Raw genomic sequence first — 25,001 nt, forward strand, 5'->3', positions numbered from 1 at the left:
CAATTGTTTCTTTAAGAAGTGATATTTCTGATTTATTCGCAATATTATTATAATTTATTAAAGAATCATTTTTACCTGAAATTAATAGCAGATAACTATCTAAAAAAATGATAACATGTTGCTTTTTTTTTAATGAAAGTTTTAAATAGATTCTTTTCACAACCAACAACCTTATATCAACAAAAAAATAAATATTAATAAAATGAAACAGATTTATGTGAATTCAATGATTTCAGTTTATGAGCGTTTCATATTTATGAATCTCAAAGAAATTACCTTGAATTAAGCTGAATTACAGAAATTTACCTATATAAATTTTTGGATATATCTTTTCCACATATTCAATTGTGTAAATATTTTACTTACGTTTATCGCTATACTGCGCAGAAATTTGTAAGCTTATGCAAAAACATTTTAACAACAGAACAGTTTATCTCGATCAAATGCACAAATTATATTCGTAACAGTTCACAAAACTTAAGAATGCATAATAATTAATACATAAAGAAAAGCGTTGCTTTATTTAACACCTTTACAATTCATAAAAATAGTAACAATTGGTGTCTTACTTTTCATGAAAATTATAAAACGAATTATCTAAGCGTTCAAATTATATCCTAGCATATATCATTGTATGCTAAGGAACGAAGATACCAGCTGTAAGCAAAAACATTAAAATGTATTTAACATGTTTCGGTAAAATCCTAGTATACGGTGCAGCCTTGGCGCGATTTTGAAAATTATCGCCAATACCAAAAATGACCCAAACAACGTCTATGTACTATACACTATATACATACCTAAACAACGTCTATGTATATACTATACACTATATACTAAGTATATACTATGTATAACTATATATATTCTTTGAATGACCCGTTTACTACTCATCGTATATGTCCCGTTTTTATTGCTCATCATAAAGTCGCCAAATCCCGTGTGCACCGGATACAAGGATTAAACCCATGTATCGATTATTATTAAGTCTTTTTTTGTCACATCTGGAAAGGAAACAACATGACATTGGTATATTTTTTAACCTATTTATGAAATTACATTAAAAAAAAAAAAAAGAAAAAAAAAAGAAAATCAATACTTACGAGTGAACAGTAATCCCAGGAATATTTTTCGAAAATCTATTAGTGCATCCATATGCAACATAAGCTGACATGCTTCAAAACGAAAAAGAAAAAAAAAAAAAAAATGCTACAATTACAGACTTCCTTGCACAAGTCACAGCGATAACAGTAACATGGCCGCCAAGCTTCACCGTTTGAGTTGAACCTTCCCTCCTTCTATTCTAACCTCCTTGGTGAAAACGTGGCACAGGAATGAGTTGCAGGAGTTTGGGCATGAAATGGAACTGAATCCAGACTTTGGCGTACTATCGCCATGGCTGGCGATTTTTTTCTCTCTTTTCTCTCAGTTCGAAATGCGAACTTGGAAAGACGTCATTTCGCAGAAGCTGCCGTTGAATTTGCAGAAGAGGTTAGATCGATAAACACCAGCCAAAATTAATAATTTCCCTAAAATTGAACACTTTATTTTAAAATTTAACTTTATTTTAAATTTTAATTTTTAAAATTTAAATAATTTTCATGCTGTAGAATAATATTTTGCAATATGTCCATCGGCGTCTACCAAATTTAAAATAAAATAAAAAAAACTGGAGAGAACAAACTAAATAATAAACTAATAACTAAATAATAAACTAAATAATAAATAATAAACTAATAGCAAACTAAAAAATAAATAAGTAAAATAAATAAATAAAAAAGAAGGCTTTTTAGTACTCAGGACAGAATAAAAAATAAAAAAAATAGATAACATAAGAAGAATGAGTGAAAACAGAAAATAGTACAAAAAGGAAATTTAATATTAATACGAAAAGGAAATTTAATGTTAATACGAAAAGGAAATTTAGTGTTAATATGGTGTATTACAGAGAACTACAAAGTAGGCAAATCAAAGAGAGAAAGATATTAAATAAAATGAACTAAAGATGAATGTCAATATAGCAGATATAAGTTAAAAGGAAGAAAGAGAGTGGTAAATAATTAAATTATGAAACAAAAAGGTGGTAAATTAAGACTTCCTTTTACTAGCAAATATATATATAATATATATATATATATTATGCATGTTGCACAATGTAGTCGCACTTATTTTAAATAATTTTAGAAGGTAAAATTTAAATAATGTTCATTATTTTTAAAAAGAAACTTAAAACTATTAAAGTTTTGAAATTTAACTGCTATATAATTGCTATTTTCTTAATACTTAACAAATTATTAATATTTGAATAAATGCCAGAAACATGATATAAGAAAGAAAATACGTGATTGAAGGTAAACAAATTTGTTATATTTGGATGCAAGAAAAGGATATAAATAAAGTCATTCATATCCCCCCCCAAAAAAAACATAATTTTATGCAGTTCTTACACAGTGTTACATCAACATTACCAAGTATTAAATACATACATTACTACTTCGCACATGTCCGCATGAGCAAACGGAAAGAATATATAAACAAACGCATTCAAAGCAGTCTGTTGGCGTATAAAAAATGTCGCCAAAGCAGAATACTAGACTAATTAAAATTATATTGTATTATTAAAATTTTAACATTTTTTTCAGAAAACAGTTATTAGAAACATACATATATATTAAGATACTTTTATTTAAATGTTATTTCAAGTATGCATATATTATATAAAATTAGAAAATATATTTTTTATTAGAAAAAGGCAAGTAGAGTGGATAAAAAAACCTCTACATTTTATAAAATTAGGTTTTAAAACATTAGAAAAAGCTCAGTTGTGAAATGTTACTCCTCCATCTTTCACATATCTGGAATTACATCCATATGCGGAGCACGAAAGTATCATTTTTGAAGTCCGAAACAATGCGCTTACACGCAAAACGCTTGCTTCTCACAAATTCTCCATAGAACTGTAATGGTAAGGAAGATTCGCGGGAAATACGATCTGGGAAATGTACCAAATGTCACGTGGTTCGTATTCCTGTTCCCCTTCAGGGTTGCCGTTTCTCTCTCTAGTACATTACAGCTCTATGAACTTCTCCAGCAATGCGGGAAATTTTATTACCCTCAGTCACAATGAAACAGACAGAATGGGAAAGAAGAAAAGGCAGGGACAACCTACTGCAGGGTTGTCCCTGCCTTTTCTTCTGTTCCCCCCCGCCCCCGCCGCGTTCAAGCAATTTTGACTTGGCCCTGTATCCAAAAGGAAAGATGCAGACGATATATATCTTTGATTTTCAGAATCGTGAGAAAGTATCTGTCATTTCATTTGAAGATTTTTTTCAAGCTTTCATTCCTGTTTCAAGTTAGAATTAAGTTTCAAGAATAAAACTACAGTTTGTTGCAACAATTTTTAGAAACGAAACAAAAAACTAAAAACAAAACAAACAAAAAAAGGACAGTAAAGATTTTTTAACACTGTATGATAAGTGAAACTCTTACGTTATTCCCTAAATTCTCTCAAAGGTTAATCTAACGAATAGTGCTAATATTCTTTTCAGTCCAAAAGGGGCTTTGTCCTTGGAGGCTATTGTTTTCGTTTTGCGATTTTGCGTTGGTTCACTATAAATGTCCGTTTCAATTTTCAAACTGTTGCCACCCAATGTTAGAGTCCTGCATTATATTTGAAAAAATTAAATGATGAAAAATCTGCATAAATGTATGTATATTTCTCGCATTGTGATAAAACATTGGTACATACAGCCATCGAATTTTGAACGACGTAATCCTACTGCGGATATGGGTATGTGAAGCCCAAATTTGAAATTTGGAATTTGTTTCGTGATCGATTTGATATTTTGTAAAACTTTAACGAATTTTTGAGTAGCAAACTAAACGATTTAAAGGTGAGCAATGGCAATGTTGTACAGAAAAACCTTTTTATCTCCAGCACGCGGAACTGTGTATCGGAAATTCTAAAGATATGCTCAATTTAAAACTACTTTGCGATATTGCTCTTGAACTGAATTTTATTGTTTAAGTGCAAAGAACGTGATATTTAATAAATAAAGGTAACACACAAAATGTTAAAAAAAGTCCCTTTGGACGTAATTTAAAATCTGAAACTTTTCAGATTTTTCTTTTATTCTGCAAATGTAAATAACTTAGATAAATAAATAATAAAAAAAAAAAAAATCATTTTGTGTAGTTTCATTTTAGCCCAAAGGGAAAGGATATTAATTTCGTTTTGGCATTTTGCGTCCATTCACTTTCTGTGTTGATTCACTTTTCTGGAAGCCCTAATTTGGAGTTCGGTTTACTATTTATTTCATATTTTGTCAGACATTAAAGAATTTTTGATTAACAAACTCAACAATTTCAAAGCGAGAAATGACAATATTGTAAGGGATTTAAAAAAAAAAAAAAATACTTTCAGCGCGCGAGACTCTGAATCGGAAATTCTAAAGATATGTTTATTTTTAAATTATTTTGCGATATTGCTGTTGAATTGAATTTTATGGTTAAGTGCGAAGAGCATGATATTTAATAAATAAAGGTAACGCACAAAACATTAAAAAAACGCCCCTTATTGCATAATTTATTATTTTAATAATATATATTATTAATAAGTATTTAATAATATATATTATTAAATAATTATTCATAAGTATTTAATAATATATATTATTAAATAATTATTAATAATATATATAATATTTTATAATTTATTATTTAAATATTATTTTATTATTATTATTATTACTGTTTTATCAGTAATGTTCACAATTTTGAACTTCTAAGTTCCATAACCGACAAAATAATTCAAGCTTATGGTATTTGTTATTCTCCTACAAAATCGCTTATCCTATGCACTTTTTAATTGCAATTCCACACCTGCGTCGTTAGATATCGTTTTCAAGTCCCTAATGAAGGAAGTGCTTTTAATCTTATACAAATCCGTGAATTCCATTATATAATGAACGCATTCATCTTTGATGTATTCCTAGAGAATATATGCATTGATTGCAGATAACTGAAGTGAGTTCTAATTTGTTCATTGTTTTCATGTATATTTGATATGATAAATTATGTTTCTTTTTCCTAGTACATTGATCTCAGTAAACAGTAGATCGTTTATTTTCATAAAAGGAAAAAAAAAAAAAAAAATTCTTTAAAATAACTATATTTTCAAACGAGGAAAACTCAAAATGGATTACAATCAAAAGACATAATATTTCAGTAGTTTGTTTTCCTTTACTTCGAGAATAAGAGTTACTGCAGAACAACTTTCTTCAATGCCTTGCTTAGAATAGAATAGCAGAGTTTGGACACTATGATAGTTAGTTTAATTAATAAGGTATTTTCCCCCTCCTTTACGTAATCCATCGCGGTGTAATTAGAAGCATACTCGACGCGTATTCGAGAGCTCCAGGGTTCGAATCCCGGCAAAGGGCAATGTACATTTTTCACGTCTGCACCATCAAAAGCCGTAATCACTCAAAGTCCGTAGAAGAACAGGTTAGCTCACTTGCGTACCAATGATTATGCTATATAAATTTAATAATATTTGTGATATAAAAAATTAATTTTACAGTCACGTTCAAATTTACATTAAACTTAAATCAATGCAAAAGTCTATAAGAGCCAATATAGAGCGAGAACTCACTTTCGTTTGTTTACGCAAGTGAGGTAACCTACGATTCTTCTTAACTAAGAGAATAAAACTATCTGCCTATGAACAAGGATGCTTTCGTGAAGACTTCTGAAGGCAAAATATCTCGTATTCACGCTACAGAAAAGGAAACCATTAAAACTCCCATGCAGTCCACCCGTTCACTAGGATTTCAACCTAGGTCAAACTACCAGTTCAGCGACATTACCGCTAGGTCGATACTATGAAATTGAAGAATTCTTAAAGCATACGAAAAATTATTGCATTTTTCTACTTCTTCACAATCAAATTGAAATATTTTCCTCTTTTGATCTTGTTTTTGTTATAAATACGTATTTTTTAATTAAAGATTTGTCCATAGCATGTTGAAATGAATGATAATTTGGAATTAATTGTTTCTCTTTAATGCATAGCCAATAGATTGCAATTTTCTTGATCTAATTTAATCCTATCAAAAATTCTGTTCTAGTAACACTTACAAAAGGCACTAGTAGTATGTTTTTTTAAGTCTTGAATAACTTCTGAAACATCCATAAACAGTATTATTGGGTTTGATTGCTTTTTTAATTAACTATAATGAAAGAACATAAACTTTCCCGAGTTTGCAGCGCGCCTGATATAGCATACGAGGGCTATTACCCTAAGGCAAAGGACGCATACGAGAAGGATTTTTCAAGGGCAACTAGCTCGTGTTCGCATTGCTCATGGGGAAAAAAAAAAAAAAAAAAAATACAAAAACGACTAAGTAGCCACCTTATTCTCTGGGATTTTAACGCCGGCTTAACACAATTACAGTACTCTTATTCACTCTGCCAGTGGTTGGCCTTTTACTAAGGCTGGGAATTTTAATAATATTAGTATTTAGTATTGGAAAACATTTACAAATGAAATTGATGCTTTCAAGGAAAAGTTTAATTGAATTACGTATTCAATCTATTAATACCGAGAAGAAGATAAAACTGAAAGCATATTGATCAAATATCAGGTCTGTCTTCTAAATTGGGTATTAAAAATCATTCAAGTGATTGTTATAGATTTGTGCATATTGTATGGATTTTTTAAAATTCGCAAACCGAAATTGCGGTAACACCATTAATTTCTTTCGACATATTTCATCCTCTGAAAATTCTCTATTCTGAAAATTTCTTTCTCTGTTTGAGAACAAAATAATGATCCTGTTAACAGCTGTACGAAAAGTGAGAAGCTCTTTTTTTTTTTTTTTTTTTTTCTTCTCATTCACTGCTTTATGACAGTGTTTAAGCAACACTTTTTACAATACACTGTAATAAAATATGTATAACTTTTTTTACGCATACGTATTAAACGACTACGTTTTTATACTGTTTAGATAATCACTAGACGTCTGTGCTTGTAGACAGATTTGATAAAGTTAAATGGAAATGCACGGAAAAGCTATTTACCTTGAGGTAGATATCTTTATAGAGAGACTTTGTAGGAAAAATTGCTGGTATTCACGTCACAACTGCAGTTTTAATGAGAAGAAAAAATAAATAAAATCTGAAAACGTTTTCAGATTTTACATTACGTCCAATTTTAAGGTTTTGTGTGTTACTTTCATTTATTAAATATCATGTTCTTCGCACTTAAACCATAGAATTCAATTCAACAGCAATATCGCAAAATAATTTTAAAATGAGCGTATCATTAGAATTTCCGAAACACAGTCTCGAGCGTTGGAGATAATTCCCCCCCCCGTACAATATTGTCATTGCTCACTTTGAAATCGTTGAGTTTGTTTATCAAGAATTCCTTACAGTGTTCCAAAATATGAAACCGATAATAAAACAAATTCCAAATTAGGGCTTCCAGATGACCATATTTGGTGGAAGATTACGTTATTCAAAATCTGATGTCTCTAAGTACCATTGTTTTATCACAATGCGAGAAACATACATACATTTATGAAGATTCTTCATTATTTAATTTCTTTAAATATAATACAGGACTGTAATATTTGATGGCAACAGTTTGAAAAATGAATCAACGCAGAAAGTGAATCGACGCAAAATGTCAAAACGAAATTAATAGCCCTTCTGGGCTAACGCCCTTTGGAATAATAAAATATTTTTATTCGGATTTAAATTGCTTATTATTTGTAAGATTGCTGTTATGAAAATTAGTCCATTTTCCCAAACATATACGAAACAATAAGCTATTTAAATATATGTTTATTATACTATAGATTACTGCGGGAGATGAATTCGGCTATCGCCTTTAAAATATGTAGTGAAAGATCCATAAGTAGCTGGTATTGGTATAATAATAACAATAATTTTAATAATAAATGAAGTTAAGGAAAAGTTGTATAGAAAAGAATGATAATATTTATTTTATTACTCGTTTACTTCTATATTTAATAAAAATCACTCTGCTCATTACTGTGCTTACTTAATAAAGTTCAGAACCTCTAACATATGATAGCATACGTCGAGGCGTTGCAACCATGGCCGACTCTAGGCATTTTGCCGATCGGCGTAACTTTTAAAGGTTTTAAATTTTGCTTTCCGGTACATTACTAAATTAAAAAACATTTTCAGCTTCTAAATGCCTCTGCCTTGTGTATTACCTAAAGTTCAAAATTTTTGCCATCCCTAAATTTTGCTGCTCAGTGTTTTTCTAAATTCTAAAAATTTTCCCGCCTTTTTATTCTACCGCTCCTGCTGTGACGTCAGTCCTGGTGTCAACGAGTATCAGTTTAAAGCTTACGATTATTTAAAATTCTTGTAACATGTTTATTATTCTAGTATTTCCGAAAATAAAGATGTTTCTATGTTTATAACGTTAATATCAGTCTTATTCTGTCAAAAGTCTGTGATTAAAACATCTCTTGTATATTTAAATTTTCAATACTATACCGATATGCTTCTATTAAAACAAATCTTCATTAAATGTTAAGGTACGTTAAATCATTAACATTTTTAAAATTTATTTTAATGATTCTGTTCAACTTATTGTGTTGCGGATATTCGATTCTAATTAAAAAATAGGAACTTTGATTAAATACTCTGGATTTATATATTAGCTTCAAACTGTCAAACCAGATTTTAGTTGAAGAGCGGTTATTATTCAATTATTTTTATTCTCCATTTCAGATATTAGATGAAGAAATAAATTCCATTTTTACTTTCAGTACGTGTTGAAAGTATTTCTGCTGTCTTGGCTAATTCGATAGCAGTATTAAAAATTCGAACAAAACATAGATGTTTGGCGACTCAACAGTTATGTGCAGCAACCCCAAAATAACAAGCTAAATTTCAGAAAAGCGAAACCCTTCCCAGCAGGGAGCCTATTAGTGCAATCACTCCCGTCGAAATTGCTGGGGGAAAGAAATCCTAACGCGAGCGTATATATGCTTGCTGGCCGCTTAAAGCAATATTTTGGTTGGACGTATATATGCTTGCTGGGCGCTTAGAAGAGGATTTTGGTTGGACGTATATATGCTTGCTGGCCGCTTAGAGCACAATTTTGGTTGAACGTATATATACGGCTCGGCCACTTGGAGGGTTAAGAACAAACGGGCAGTGTGTTTCTAGTTCAATTCCTAGAACTTTGGAGAGCCCTACGGAAGATCTGTGACAAAATGGAGTAATAATAGATAGCCTAATTACATTTTCTGGACTGTTTATAACATATATATGAAATAAGAACTACTTGGTCGGATATGTCAAGCAAAATTACGTAATATCTTTAATAAACTATGCAACGTATCTTTGCAAATATTAAGACAAAAGATTTAAAATTATAGACAAAACATAGGAATTTTGATTTTGAAGTACTTAGGATTTTATTACGAAAACACTTGTAATACATCCCAGCAAAGTAATTCCATTCGTGAAATTTTGAAATATACTTTAGAGGAGAAGCATTATAAAGAAAGAAAAAAAAAAAACAAAAACAAAAACAAAAACAAAAAATAAAAAAAAACGGAAGCACGGAATATTGATATCGAAACGGCAACTAGTAACTTTTCCTGTCTGGGTTTCCTTACAGGAAGTCAGATTTGTTTTATCATTTACAAAAGTCATATAGAAAACAGTAAACATTGCCACATTGCATTTTATTGCAAACAGCCGTTTTATAGCACATTCGACGTAAGTGCTTATCAGCATATAACGGCCACTGGTAATCTAATATTACTCAAAATAAATTTATTACCTGTACTCTTTCCCTTCGGTTTCAGAATTTATTGACTGATTGCATAATTCATGATGGAAAAACATGTTAGGGGTTGTCTATTATGAGTCTTACGATTGATGTCTCCATGGAAGACTTTCTAAGGAAAAATGATTCATTTACATATAGAGAAATGTGCATACTGCAGAACCATGTGCCAGGAAACAAATTCATCCCTAACAAAGTTAAGTATTGTAGCCCACTCTGCCATTGGTAAATGCCCAAAATTTACCGTGTGAAATTAGTGATGAAAAGCATTTTACAAAGTTCCACATTTTATTATATATCATCATCATACACAAACGCTATTGTGCAACCACATACACAAATGTTACTGTAAACCACAGTAACATTTGTGAGCCACAGTAACAAGCATCACTTTCTAAAATGGCACTGCAACAGGAAAAGGCTTTATGTGTGCTCCGTTTTGATGTGTTCAGATCTGTGGTTTCAGTGCAGCATGAGTTTCGTGTAATTTTCTAGGAGATGTTCTGCGAGAAAGCGCATTTTCATTCATTATTTAAAAAAATATCACAGAAGCAACTATCAAATTAAATAAAATCAGAAGTTTATTCATAAAAAGTAATAGCATTTCAAACAAATAAAATAAAGTCTTTCTTTTCCCCATGTTTTGTCGCTTTCCACTCATTTCGTTCCAAGAATTGATTTCTGTTAATCTTCCAAAAAAAAAAAAAAAAAAAGAACAACAGAATAGATAAAAATACAAAATAGCACGTAAAACTTAATTCCACTTGTAGAGAATGAAAAAATACAGTAAACATAAGGAGGAATAGAAGATAAAAATGGAAAATCAAAGTGGATTGAAATACCTGTTTTCAAAGTATAAAGTAAATAGACTTTGAAAAGTCTCAATCGATTTAGCTGCAGCAACGTAAACAACTTGGAAGACACTTTCGTGAAAAGACAGAGTGTAGGGCTCATGCATGTACGAGCAGCAAAGGAAAAAAAAAAAAAAAAAGAAAGAAAGAAAGAAAAACACATACAATTTTGCATTTTCTAAAGTATCGCTGAGCGAATTTTTTAATAGAAAATAGAAGTCATCTTTTGTTTCGCTCTGAAAGAAGAAATCGGACTGACTAACAATTTCCAGCATTATGTATTCTCCTTCACTCTTGCTATTCAAAAACATAAAAATTTTAGAACGTTAAAATGCGTTGTCTTTCTTTCTTCATGTATAAAAATGCACAGCACAATATTTTAAAAACTTCTGCACGGTAGGTAAGTTATTGTAATATGGCAAAGCAAACAAGAGCTATCTTCGTAAAAGAAGGGATGCCTTCGTGGAGGTCTTTCTAAAAGAAACTGGCTTGTAATCATGTTACACATGGAGAAACCAAAAAACTTACTATGCAGCCAGCCCATTTGTGTAGGACTGAACTCCTAGCATTCAGCAGTCTTAACCACTCGGTCATCGGTGGGACCACATTCATACGATTATATAAATCATGTAACAAAGATGAACTGTAAGTATATTAACCAAAAATGAAGACAAATTTAGAAATTTACTTTTGTCATTCATCTGGTAATGTGCTAAACTTGTAACATCAATATTAAAAAATATCTATCTATATATATGATGTGGACACAACATGACTTCCTTGTACAGCCTATCAAATTACATACATTTTGGCTGCATTTCATTTACACTTACTTCCTCATATTTCATCAGAGATATATTTCTCATTCAATTAATTCAGTTTTCAGTTCGTGGCAAGCCAAAAATACATAAAAGTCTGGAAACAGCTTCATTAAAAACTGTAAAATACAGGAAAGCATAAAACAACAAATACAGTCAAAAGGAGACAAAATACAATTTTTACAATTAAAATTAGATTTTCTACGCCAAAGCAATTCGGCCAACGTGCAAGAAGGCATATATTGTGGTGCACAAAATTGAAAGTTTACTTTTAGTCCCACTCGGCAAAAATAGGACACTGAAGTTGGTACTCAAACTAACTCAATTCACTGTTCTACTAAGAGTTTTAAATGTAAACAAATGGCGATATCGGTAGGCTTAGCACCACTTTTAAATTGTCGGTAATTCTACAACCATTGCATTAAAAATTAACTAAAGATATAAAAACCTTCCTGGAATATAAGAACGACATAATTCAATCACTTTTAAGGCAAAAAATGCACAATTTACCAACATGTAATACTAAAAAACTGAGCCCACCGAGCCCGGTAACAGAGTGACAATATATATATAAGTTTGGTGCGGCCGACTGCAATTAAAAAAGGAGTAGCACAACTGCATGTTATAGCAGTTCCATACACAAAATTTCAACATTCTAAGACATTTCCATGCTTTTGAGTTATACGAGAAACAAAAATACGTATATACGTACAGACTTCACGAAGAAATCTTTTCTGTATCCATTTTAATTCCATTTTACATTCCGTTTAGGAAAAATAAATATTCCCTTATTCTGTACGACGTTCAGATGCAACGCAGAAACATCGTTCAAATGGATTCGAGAGCGGTTAAAATGGATACTTTCGTTGAAATATGATACCCAAAATTCTTCGCGATTACAATACTTCCTTTACTTTATACAAGGAAGTAAAAATGCTTGCATTTCAGATTTCAAATAAGACCGATTTATTTCAGCTTCTGTTAAATAGATCTGTGTTAGTGATCTATCATAAACAGTCAGTTTTGTGCAAAATTAAAAAAATCAAGTTAAAAAAAAAGTCATTGCTTGCTCATTATTTAATGACCTTATTAATGAATGTGTGACACAAAGTAAGTAAATAAACAAATAAGTACAAGCTAGATAATAACGTCCTCAGATGAAAACATATAAAAAAAGTAAAGAGATTCTATTTATTAATAGATTTGCTAACTAATTCATTAATATACTAAATTATTATTATATATTTATGTAGCAATATTAAAATATTACTATTCTTCTCTCAATGGCAATATTTTTCATCTAATTATGTGGTAATAAAATGAACAATTTTAATAAAAACGATAATAGAAAAATAAATATAAACACTAACAGCAAAATTTTAACTGTAACTGAACACGGGAGGTAAGCGATTTAAATCCGGTACTAAAATGAAGACACTGCATATAATTATAATCGTCTGTTTTTAAAGCAATATATTAGCTAATTAAAAAAAAATACATATTGCACTCGGCAATCAACTACTACAGTTTAAAGCTGTTTAAAATGCCTGAAAATGGCTAATCATAAAGCATAAACGACTAGATTGGCGATGTCGCATACTGTACTTGCCAGTCAACTACTAAATGAAACTGACATTACAATTTTACTTAGTAAAGCAACGCGATCGTTCAAAAATATTTATAAATAAAAATTTTAATTTAGAAAACGATGATAAAATTACTTATTTAATTGGAAGATAAAACGCGCTTTTCAGAAGATTCCACGCTCTTAAATTTTACGAATTTTAGAGTCTTAATAGATTTTTAATAGCTTCATATCAGGCAAAATGCAATAACATACGACAGTTGAAATGCAAATGAAGAAAAAATATCCCATTTTACCTTTTAGTGCATCCAATTGCGTCACTGTATCCCCCCTAAAAAATTTGTAAATTTATACACGCTCCCAGAATCTGAAACATTAGTTAAGAGGATTATAAAAACTTCTAAAGACTTCCATAAATTAAATTAAGGAATTTTAGTTTTCAGCATAGAAAGACAACTTTTATTTTACACGTGAAACATTTCTTTGTTTTCTGAAGTCATTAAATTACTTTCCTAAATAGTATTAAGGAATATTGTAAAGAATAGAAAAATTGAAGTTTCACACATTATGCATAAGCATAGAGACACAAAAATCAAGTGACGGAGAAAAGTTTCGCATAAACTCTAGGATTTAAAAAAAAAAAAAAAAAAAAAGGAATTTTAAGCTTAAAATGTCTAGAAAATTAAATTCAGTATTTTTCAGCCATTAGTTCCACTACGCACTTTTATGTCTCTGCTTGAATATCAAATAATACGAGATAACAACATTTTGCGAAACTGTATGACTCTCATTATTTTATTATCTGTTATGTTATTGCTTCGGATTTGAACTTCCGTTACTTCATTTCTCGAATTATTTTGCCGAATTGAAAGAGTTAGCCGCAAACTTGGCTACTTTTGCCACAACCAATTGTTTAAACAAATTAATGTCAGGAGGTTAAAGGGGATGTTTCGTAATGCTGAATTTTCGTTGAAACTTACGGGTACAGTTAGCTTCAATATCTAGGTCTCAATGAAATTTGCTGCTCCTTCATTTTAACATTTATATGTCATAAAATGTGAATAAATAAAATACTTTACACGTTATTTTACCTTGCGAAATGATGTATTAACATACTTTAATAAAGTTGTTATTTAGCAATACTTACATACTAATTCAGAAATCAAACAACAAAAATCAGCGTTATATTTACAAAGTTTTCACAGGACTAGTTTCGATGGTTTTACCGAACCACCATCTTCAGCTGCAAAACCGCAAATGAAATCATTCATTCATTCATTCATTCATTTGCGGTTTTGCAGCTGAAGATGGTGGTTCGGTAAAACCATCGAAACTAGTCCTGTGAAAACTTTGTAAATATAACGCTGATTTTTGTTGTTTGATTTCTGAATTAGTATTTATTCGGCGTGTTATTGTGTCTCAATACTTACATAGTTTTACGGAAAGAAAGGGGAAAAAAAGGTGTGTTCTTTTGAATGGCAATGAGTGAACTTTGATTATGTTTGACATAAAGATAAAATTTGATTGCACTGTTCCTGATGTAGTCATCAAGTTTTTATGTATGACCGAGTTCTTTCTGTACAAGCGGGAGTTTGCAGTAAACAACTCGTCCAAGCTCTGTGAGTGATATGTATATAGATACTTGCTGCTAGAAAATTCAAGACAGCTATGGTGCATCTAGCGTTTCGCTTAAGCTATTTTTACATTCTGAACGTTGCCATTTTCATATCAACAAAATCAACAATTCCAGATTAGAACAAACACATATGCGAAAAAAAAATGTGACCGCAAATACAAAACAAATAAATAAATAAGTAAGTAATACAACAATGAAAAAAAAAAGGGGATTTAAATGTTTACAAATACATACAACAAAATGATTACAAAAATGGAACCAAATCGCACAGTGAAAAAGCAGTTTTTTTTATCTAGCGTAACCGAACCAAAGTCACTTCTCAAGAGGCTTTTTAACAAGGTAATAGAAAAAGCTGGAAAAAAGAAATATCAGTCTCTACGAGCTGACATGGTCTAATTTTCATGAGAATTAATGAAAAAACATTTACTCATTACATTGCATTCTATTCTATTTGCTATTTATGAAGCATTGGATTTTATGAAGGCAGAAGAACGTCTCTATGAATTCATTGGATAAGGAAATCCTTCAGGCGTTTAAAAATGTCATATAATTTATATGAACTATGTAGAGCCTCCTACATACCTTACAATAATGAAATTTATTATTTTAACATGTGTATCTTATGCAGAATATAATTTTCGGAATTGCAAAATTCTATCTTACAAGCATAAACTTTTATAATAAAGTACTGTATTCGGTAAAACCGAATTTCTCATCTTTCTTCCCAATAAAGCAATTAACCCCTTTTTGTTCAAGCACAGCTAAGAATAAGTAAAGGTTGGATGACGGGCTAAGTATATTTATTTTTCACGCACATGATACTGTCCAATACCTTATATTGAATAGTAGAAACTTTACTTGTTAATACCATAAATGGTAAAAATTTTCTCTTTAATAAAATAAGATATCATCACTACTTTATATGAGGTTTTAAACGCTTATTTCTGTTATGAAAGCTATTATTATCGCATTTCTTCAATTAGAAAAATTGATTTGTTAAAATGGTTCTTATGAAAGTTAAGTAATCCTTTAAGGAAGTAATTCTTTACTATGAAGTATGGAAATACTGGAATTAAAGGTACGAAATCTAAAGATACAAGGATAAGAGAATAACGCAGTGAAAAAGGAATATATATTTTAATGATTGCACTATAAATAATATTAATAAAGAAAATTTTTAAGATGGACTTTCAAATAGTTAAATCTCACGAATCTTAAAAGTAAAGAAAGGAAAAGAAAAGACATAATTCGAGATACAGAAACTTGAATCTTCAAGTCAGTTTCTTTCATTCGAATTTTTCAAATTCTAACTCAAAACTCAGTTGGTTAACGGCTTTAACTGAAATCTTTGGAAAGATTCCTTTCATTTATACATAATGAAAGTGTTCATTGGAAAAGGAATGCTAATGCAGCAATTTCAGTTGGCCGGGAGTGTCTGTATCAACACATGGCGAGCATGAATGCTACACTTTTAATTTTCTGGAGAAAAGTTCTTTAATGCTTAACTGTGTTAACTCTTGAAATAATCTTCCACCTCTTCACTTGTCTTAATTTAAAAATATTCTGGAAAATTTTTAAAAACAAATATGAACTGTTAAGGATTTTATCAAATATAACTAAGGAGATAAGCCTCAAGATTCAAAAATTTTAATTAGGTAATTCACTTCATTTACGAAATTTCTTTTTAACTTTTAATAAACAGTGCATTTTTTAAAACTATATTTTTAAATTTCTTTTTTATTAAAAGCAAATTTTTGAAATTTTGCTTTGGTTAAAGTCTTTTTAATTCTAAGCGAAAGTTTTTTTTTACATTTATTCATTTATTTATTATTTTTTTATTGGAAGTTTCTACAGATTTGCGATTTGAAAGATTAACTAATTTTAGGATTAGGATTCCAGACAATTAAGAATTGGTGTCACCTCTGAAACATTTATAGTGGAATTAAACGTTATGCAGTTCGCAGCTTAATCTTCTGTGAATAGTTATGTGTTGCATTTCAACCTTTAATGAATTTAAACACATTTCATTTTACGTAATTAATTTCCTTTTAAGACAGAGTGTCTTACGTACATACTGAAAAAAATTATTTAAGTGAAACTCCACAAAACACAGTATGGAAATATTTTCAATGCACTGAAATAAGTAAAGTATTTGGCATACATATTTTGGAAAAGAATGAATATCTATTAGCAATTGCAGGATTTGTTTTTAAATAAAAAGTCTTATGCCAGAAATTTCAATTTTAACATGCCTGGTTGCAGTTGAAAAGTGGCAATGTCAGCTTTCCTGGTTAAACTATTTTGCATAATCTTCTGAAGGCAATGCTTGGGTTTTTTGGAAACCAAAAGACGCAAAAGGTGTCTAAATAAATCAGTCCATAACTATAAAAAAATCTGAAAGATTTGAGATTTTATATTAAGCCTGAAAGAGTGTTTTTTTTTTATTTATACACATACATGTTTCGACAGCATTTGGGCTAATGTTCCTTTACGCTAAAAATATTCAAAAACTGTATACCTTTAGAATTTCCAATAGACAGTCTCGCAGTCTAAAGGAAATTTTTTTTCAATACAGTGTTGCTACTGCTGGCTTTGAAATCGTTGAGTTTGTTAACTAAAAAATTTGTTAAGTTTTGCAAAATATGAAATAGACTATAAAACAAATTCAAAATTCAAAATTCGGGCTTCCAGGTGCCCATGTTCGGGGGAAGGTTTACGTTATTCAAAATTTGATGGCTCTAGGTACCGTCGTTTTATCACAATGCGAGAAACACACATGCATTCATGCAGATTTTTCATTATTTAATTTCTTTAAATATAATACAGGGCTGTAACATTTGGTGGCAACAGTTTGAAAAGTGAACCGACATTTAAAGTGTTCAACGCAAAATGCCAAAACGAAATTAATAGCCCTTCTGAGCTAACGCCTTTAGGGCTCAAAAAATACGAAATAGATAACAAAAGAAATTCGAAATTCAAAATTCGGGTTTCCAGGTGTCCATATTCAGGTGTAGGACTACGTTATTGAGAATTTGATGGCTTTAGGTATCGTTGTTTTTTCGCAATGCGAGAAGCATACATCATGCAGATTCTTTAGTATTTAATTTCTTTAAATATAATACAGGGCGATAATATTTGATGGCAATAATTTAAAAAGTGATTCGCAATTTGTAGTTAGCCGGCGCAAAATGCAGTTTCGAGACTAATAGCCCTTCTGGGCTAACACTCTTTGGGGCTAATTATACTTTTTAATTTATGGGATATATATTTATGAGAAAATAAACGTATTAATATATTTAGATTCAGAAACTTTATTAACAATTTTTGGTAGTTTTCGTTTGCTTTTATTTCATTCTAAAAAAATCTGGCTAGCTAACTATAATATCCAACATTTTTAAATAACTATAATATCTAACATTTTTAATAATATTTTTTTTTCACCAGATACCGTTTCTGTGCTAGCTGTAAAAATAAAGGCTAGCACTTTACCGTCATTCTGTCCATTTATGGGATATCTTTTCTGTTTCTCAATCTCTAATTTCTTAGATTGCTTGAAGAAAAGAATTCCCGTCATTCTAATCTAGCATGCATTTTATGCGGAAATTAAAACACCGAAGTATTCTTTAGAATCCAGGTCTCAAGTAGGAGACGTCAAGTATTCCAAGCTGCTTGAATGAACATAGACCTTTTTAGTTGGATTTTTTAAGCTTCTGGAAATCTGGCATTTTTAGTTTTACAGGCTCAATTTCAGGAATCCGGCTATCTCCCCCTAGTTTGATAGTCATCAGAGAATACGTTTGGTCTTATAATTTTTCCCAGTTTCTTTTCCTATAAGTTATTTAGATAAAAACTGCATACAAAATATTCTTTATATTCTTTCAAGCAATTACGTTTTGATCAGTGTCGTTAAAATCTCCAAAACGAAGCAACAATTACATAAAATTTTAGAATCTTGCAAAATGTTTTGTCCTTGTAGCAAAAAATGATTAAAAAATCAAAATATAGAGCCTATTTTTACGAAGAGATTTCTTCTGTAATCATTTGACAGTGAAAGTTACTTTTAACCAGCTTTGATTTCAGTGTCAATTAAGTGAAATAGGAGTATTATAATACAGAGATATATCCCAGCTCTCTTGTAAAAATAATACTTCAGAATGCTTTCCAGGCTGTTCTAAAATTAGAACTGAAATATTGCTTTCGAGCAGATATTGTAAAGACTCACTGATGTCTTCAGAAAGGAGAAAATTTTGATTTTAATAAGATAGATATATATAGCAGATTTCATTCCTTGGGATTAGTGATTTTAATGTAATGAGAGTATGCAAAATATTTAAACCAGTAACAAGGCCTACTAGAGTAAAATAAAAATTGTAGTTCGATGTTTATTCTAAACAAGCTTAAACTAACATATCTAACCCTGTTGCAACTCAACTCTTGCTGAGATCCAATGGCTGAGTGACGTCATCTCGAACTCTGAACTCTTACTTAGAGATCACGAGAACTCGGAACTGAGAAGTCGTACGCTGCGTCGTGCGAAAATTATAAAACCTTTTTCATTATGTAAATATTCTGTAACCCGTTTGCGTCTTCATTAAATATGTTTGTGTAAAGAAAGTATTTATCATTTATGGATTATTGCCTTCAAGATTTTCCAGATAGAGATGCACAGAAGAAATCAGTTACAACCAAATGGCCCTGGCAGAACCCATTGGAACAAGGTAAGCAGTTTTGTTTTACCTTGATTAATTAGTTAGAAGTAACGATAACGATAAGGATATAAATAATAATATTGTGGCGCCATAACGTGGGGCCATTGGGTTGAATTTGAATTGAAATTTAATAGATTTTGCTTAAGCAAATACATGGATTTAGAAAAATTTAAAAAGAAACGATCTGCTATAGGAGCAGTAGTTACGAGGCTGATAAATAAGATAGAAACGGAAATTGCTAATGAGGGGGATAAAAATGTCATTGAAGAAACGGTTGCTCAGTTAATTAGTAAAGAAGAACTGATCTTAGCGGATAATGGTATTGAAGCTTTAATTGATGTAACAAATTTAGAAGATGAAATAATGTCTAGAGAAGAGTATAAAAGTAAAATTAGTATTTGGAAATTACGCGCGAAAAGATATTTAGATACTAATCGACATAGCGCTAATTCTACTTCATGTGGAAATGTCACTGAATCGCAAAACAAAATTAAACTTCCAAAATTGGCTCTGGAAACATTTTCGGGAAAGGATGTGTGCAGTTTGCCCGGGTTTTGGGCACGATTTGAGACAGCTGTACACGAAAACGAAAGTCTACATGCGTTAGATAAATTTAACTATTTATTAACTATTTTCCGAAGTCAATTCTTACTTCCGATGCAGAAACTGCAATACAAGGGTTGACGTTAACAGCGGAGGATTACGAGAAGGCTGTGAAAATATTAAAAGATAGCTTCGGACGAAAAGAAGTAATAATAGATACTCACATTAACAATTTATTAACTCTGACTCCGGTTAAAAGGTCTTGCGATGTGACAGCACTTCGAAAATTATATGATTGTTGTGAAGTACAAATTAGAGGATTAGAATCGTGTAATATTTTACGGGATTCGTACAGCACCTTATTGTATCCGATATTAATAAAGGTGATTTCGAATGATTTAGCACTAGAATTTAATAGGAAATATTAAGATGATAATCAGACAAAAATTACGAATTTGCTAAATTTTTTAAGAAAGAAATAGAAAGTCGAGAACGTACAGGATTTTCAGTTAAGCCAACAGATTCTGAAGTCACTGAAAAGAAATCCCATTTTGAAAATAAGCGGCAGTTTCGAGAACGTTTTCGAGACAGCGAAAGAAATCGGGATTATAATAAGGGTAGAATTCCTTCAGCGGCAGCGTTAAACACATCACTATCTAATAGCTGTTTATTCTTTTCGAAAACCATACGTCAGAATCATGTCAAAAAACTGTGTCAGAGAAAAAGGAAGCGTTAAAGCGAAGTGGAATTTGTTTCGTGTGCCTCAAAAGATACCATTTAGCGAGGATGTGCAAATCGAAACTAACTTGTGGTATTTGCGATCGGCGATATCATACATTGATACACTCAGACGAAACGAATGCGTCAGACAAGAGTCCCGTCCAAAGGGCAGTAGTCTCCTCTGTTTTCCGATTGCGCAACAGCAAATAACTCATTTCTTCTGACAGCACGAGCTGAAATTATAAACACAGGCAATTGGCGCCAGCAAAGCGTTCGCTTGTTGTTTGATTTAGGATCGCAGCGAACATTTATTAGAGAGGACATCTGTAAGAAATTAAAACTTCTCGTTATTGGAGAAGAAAAAATAAAAATATTCTCTTTCGTTTGCACGACGTCTGAATCGCAGAATGTTAAAAAAAAACCAGGCTCATTTTGCGTAATTCGAAGAATCGATACTAGGAGCGGATTTTTATTGAAAAATAGTTACCGGTAAGGTTCACAGACTGTCTAATTCCTTAGTAGCCGTTGAAACAAAATTGGGTTGAACTATTAGTGGAACAGAAAGGACTTACGGAATTTCACCAACTAATGTGAATGCAATGAAGGGTATAGTTTAAAATAATAAAGATACACAGAACAAATCACTGTCTAGTTTGCTGAAGAATCTCTGGGAGCTCGATTCTATGGGGATAAATTATGATCCGGATAAGGAACTCGAATTACAAGATAATTTAGTTTTCGATAATTTCAAAAGGTCTGTGAAATTTGAAAACAATCCTTATATTGGAATGAATATGTTATTCCCTGGAATCATAATTCAAATGAGCTTGGAGATAATCGGGAAATTGCTAAAATTAGATTTAAGAGTTCAAGTCGTAGATTTCAGAATAATCAACAGTTCTATGACAGATATCGCGAAGTATTTGATAAGTACTTAAAAGAAAGAATCGCCGAAGAGACTAACATTGGAATTGGACCAAAACGTATTTTATGCCGCATCAAGCCGTTATAAGAGAAAACAAGAAAACTACAAAACTCCCTGTGGTTTTTGACGCTTCGTCACATGCGGAGAATTGTTTGTCGTTAAATGACTGTTTACATTCAGGTCCCAAGATGTGTCCAGACATACTGGAATTGCTCCTTGAGTTCCGTCAAAATCGAAATGCGTTTACAGCTGACATCGAACAAGCATTCTTGCAGATTTCTCTTGCTGATGAAGACAGAAACGCAGTCAAGTTTCTATGGAACAATGGTGAATTAAATGGAACCAAAATAAAGGCTCTTCGTATGACAAAAGTAATTTCTGGAGCAACATCTAGTCCGTTTCTTCTCAGAGCAACTCTTAATGTACACGCTGACAAATGCAAGTTACAATATCCGAACGTATTTTCCATGCTAACTGAAAATATGTATGTTGACGATTTAATCTCTGGAACAGATGAAGAAACAGAAGCATTCGAGAAATCGGAACATATTAAACGCGTACTGAAAGAAGGCGGATTTAACATGCGGAAGTGGAAAACGAATGAAACGAACTTACAAAGGCTATTGTGATGTATGGGTGACGCCAACCAACAAGATGTATAGAGGGCGCTAACTCTCAGTCTGGAGAGGCGCCAAAAGTTTAGTTTCCAAGAGGGAGACCAACAAAGAGGTCATACGGAAGGCTCGTGGGAGCCATTAATGAAACCGAAATTCACTTTTATTACTTTATATATTTCAGTTATTAGTAGTGTAGTTTAGTATTAGTTTGTGTTTGTAAAATAAATGTTTAAAATACAAGAAGGTGGAGTTATTTCTCTATGAGGCGGTGGATGAAGAAGGGATGATATCACACGCTCTCTTACGAGAACCAGAGCTTTAGATGACGGTAGAGAAACTTCTAGAAGCAGGTAGGAAGCTTTTGATTTTATTTACTCAAAGTATAGATGTATTGAAGATATATATATACATGTGTAAGATATATATAAATTAAAATGTATAAGAATACAAAGAAAGAAGACTTAGTAAACCTTCTTGGTGAAATTGAAGATACACAAACTGTTGGTTTAACAGTGGTTCAACTAAAAGGTAAAATTGAGGACAGTAAAATATTTAAAGATGATCCAGAATTTGTAATTGGATTATTAAACTCAATAGTTGAGGAAAGAAAAATTAGAGAAGAAAATGAAATAAAAGCTAGGGATACACAGTTAGCCTTAGAAGCTCAAAAGGTTGAACTTGAAAAATTAAAATTAGCGCAGCTAGAGAAAGAATTAGAATTAGAAAAAGTTAGAAGTCAGAATACAGTTAAAGATGGATCTCACGCAGATAAAGACATGATTACAGGTTCGGGAAATTATTTAGAAAATTTGATAAAGAGTGTTAAAACGTTAACTATTCCTGTTCCGGGAAGATCGGAAAATTTCAATTTGTTTTTTCAAACATTAGAGAGAGCATTCATAACTAAAAATGTACCACTGGAGCTCAAATCCGAAATTTTGATTAACATTTTAGGGGATAAGGCAACTAATATATTTTACACTAATGATGAAGAACTAAAACGTTATGAAACAATTAAAAAACTAGTATTAAAAGAATATCAGCCAACTGCTTATGAATGTTTAATGAATTTCCGAAGAGCACGACGCGATCCTAAAGAGTCACATGTTCAGTTCGCTTCTAGACTGTATGCAAATTTCCAGTATTACTGTCAGTTACGTGAAGTTAATAACTTTGATGCACTTTGTCAACTAATGATTTCCGACAAACTTTTCCAAACGTTAGACAAAGAAACGGCAACTTACATTAATATTAAAATCGGAGAAAATTGGTTAAAACCTAAGGATTTAGCTAAAGAAGTTGACTTGTATTTTGTAAACAAAGGCAAATCGTTAAACGAAACCACTTTTAACACTAATGAAAACATAGCTAAATCGTCCCACTCTTCAAGAGAATCGAAATATATTCCGCCTCATATGAGAAGCAACATAAATAAAAATAAATATCCACCCAAAGACTGTTACATATGTGGAAAATTAACGCATCTCGCTAAATCTTGTCCACAAAGAAACAAATCGGTAACACAAAACCCTCCTCTAAAAAAAGAAACACCAGAGAAAAATACTAGTGATAAAGTAATAGCAAAAATCGGATCTTCATGCTTGTCAAATGAAAGTTTTACGCAACCATTGCAAAAAGTAAATATTTGCGTTGCAGGTAACGAAATCCAAGCCATAATTGATTCAGGTGCTGAAATTTCTGTTATAAATCCGAAACACATATCAAATTTCTCTATTGAGAACAACTGTAATATTGACCTAATTTCTGCATTCGGAGAAATCATATCAGCTAAAGTGGCTAGAATTCCTCTATCCATCAAAGATACTGATGATCCTAATTTATTGAAACCTGTATTAGTAGCTTTAACAGAAAAACTTTATATTCCCTGCGTAATTACTCCAAATGTTTATTATTTATTGACCTCTGAATCTCATCTGCTTAGTGCGAATCGTGATTGCGACACAGTGTCTCCATCGCAGATACCGGAAACGAGGAGTCATGAGTCAAAACAATTCGAAGGCGAAAGCCGCGCTGATTTATTTATGACAGGAGGAGAGCAAGATTTAGTCATAAGTTGCATTCAGGGCGAAAACGAAAGTGGGGTGGGTCAACATTCAGATGCCAGTATTTTTAAACAACAGCAAAGGGAATGTGAGACATTACGCAGTATCTATAAAAACGCGCAAAGAAATAAAAATAAATATTTTTTAATGGATGACTTGATTTATCATTGAAAGAATTTCCGGAGAACAAGTTAGTCAATTGGTATTACCTAAAGTTAGAAGGGAACAAATTTTAAAATTGGCTCACGAATCTATTTTTGCAAATCATTTAGGGATGAGAAAAACAAAAGAAAGGATTCGTTATTCATTTTATTGGCCAAACATGTCACGAGATATTGAAGAATATTGTAAAACTTGTAAGGAATGTCAATTACAAAGTAGAGAAAGAACTAACGATCGTATTCCCATAGTTCCAGTTCAGAGGCCTGAATTTCCATTTGACACAGTGAATGTAGATGTAATCGGTCCAATTGAACCTCCATCAGCACGTAAACACAAATATGTACTATGTTTAGTCGACCAACATTCTAGGTGGCCAGAAGCTGTCCCTTTGAGAACTATTACAGCAAAATCAACATGCGACGCATTATTAGAAATCTTTAGGAGAACGGGCATACCTCGGGTAATAGCTAGCGATCAAGGTAACAATTTTGTTGCAGAATTAACACAAGAATTCCATGCCAGATTAGGAGC

General features: G+C 31.4%; 1 protein-coding gene across 4 annotated transcripts in view; it reads right to left on the reverse strand.

Annotated features, from left to right (window-relative positions):
• Nucleotides 1-25,001, reverse strand: part of EndoA (SH3 domain containing GRB2 like, endophilin-A) — a 316,532-nt gene that overhangs the window by 134,266 nt on the left and 157,265 nt on the right. The window contains exon 2 of one of the 4 annotated variants that reach the window (XM_085815417.1): nucleotides 1,104-1,529. The exons of the other annotated variants lie outside the window; for them this stretch is intronic. The gene's annotated coding sequence lies outside the window, so the exon portion shown is untranslated. The remainder of the gene's footprint in view (nucleotides 1-1,103; nucleotides 1,530-25,001) is intronic. 4 annotated transcript variants of the gene reach the window in all.

Source organism: Stegodyphus dumicola, chromosome 4, assembly GCF_044657685.1.
Source record: "Stegodyphus dumicola isolate Sdum_Otavi_A_Nest chromosome 4, ASM4465768v1".
Taxonomy (NCBI): Eukaryota; Metazoa; Arthropoda; class Arachnida; order Araneae; family Eresidae; genus Stegodyphus; species Stegodyphus dumicola.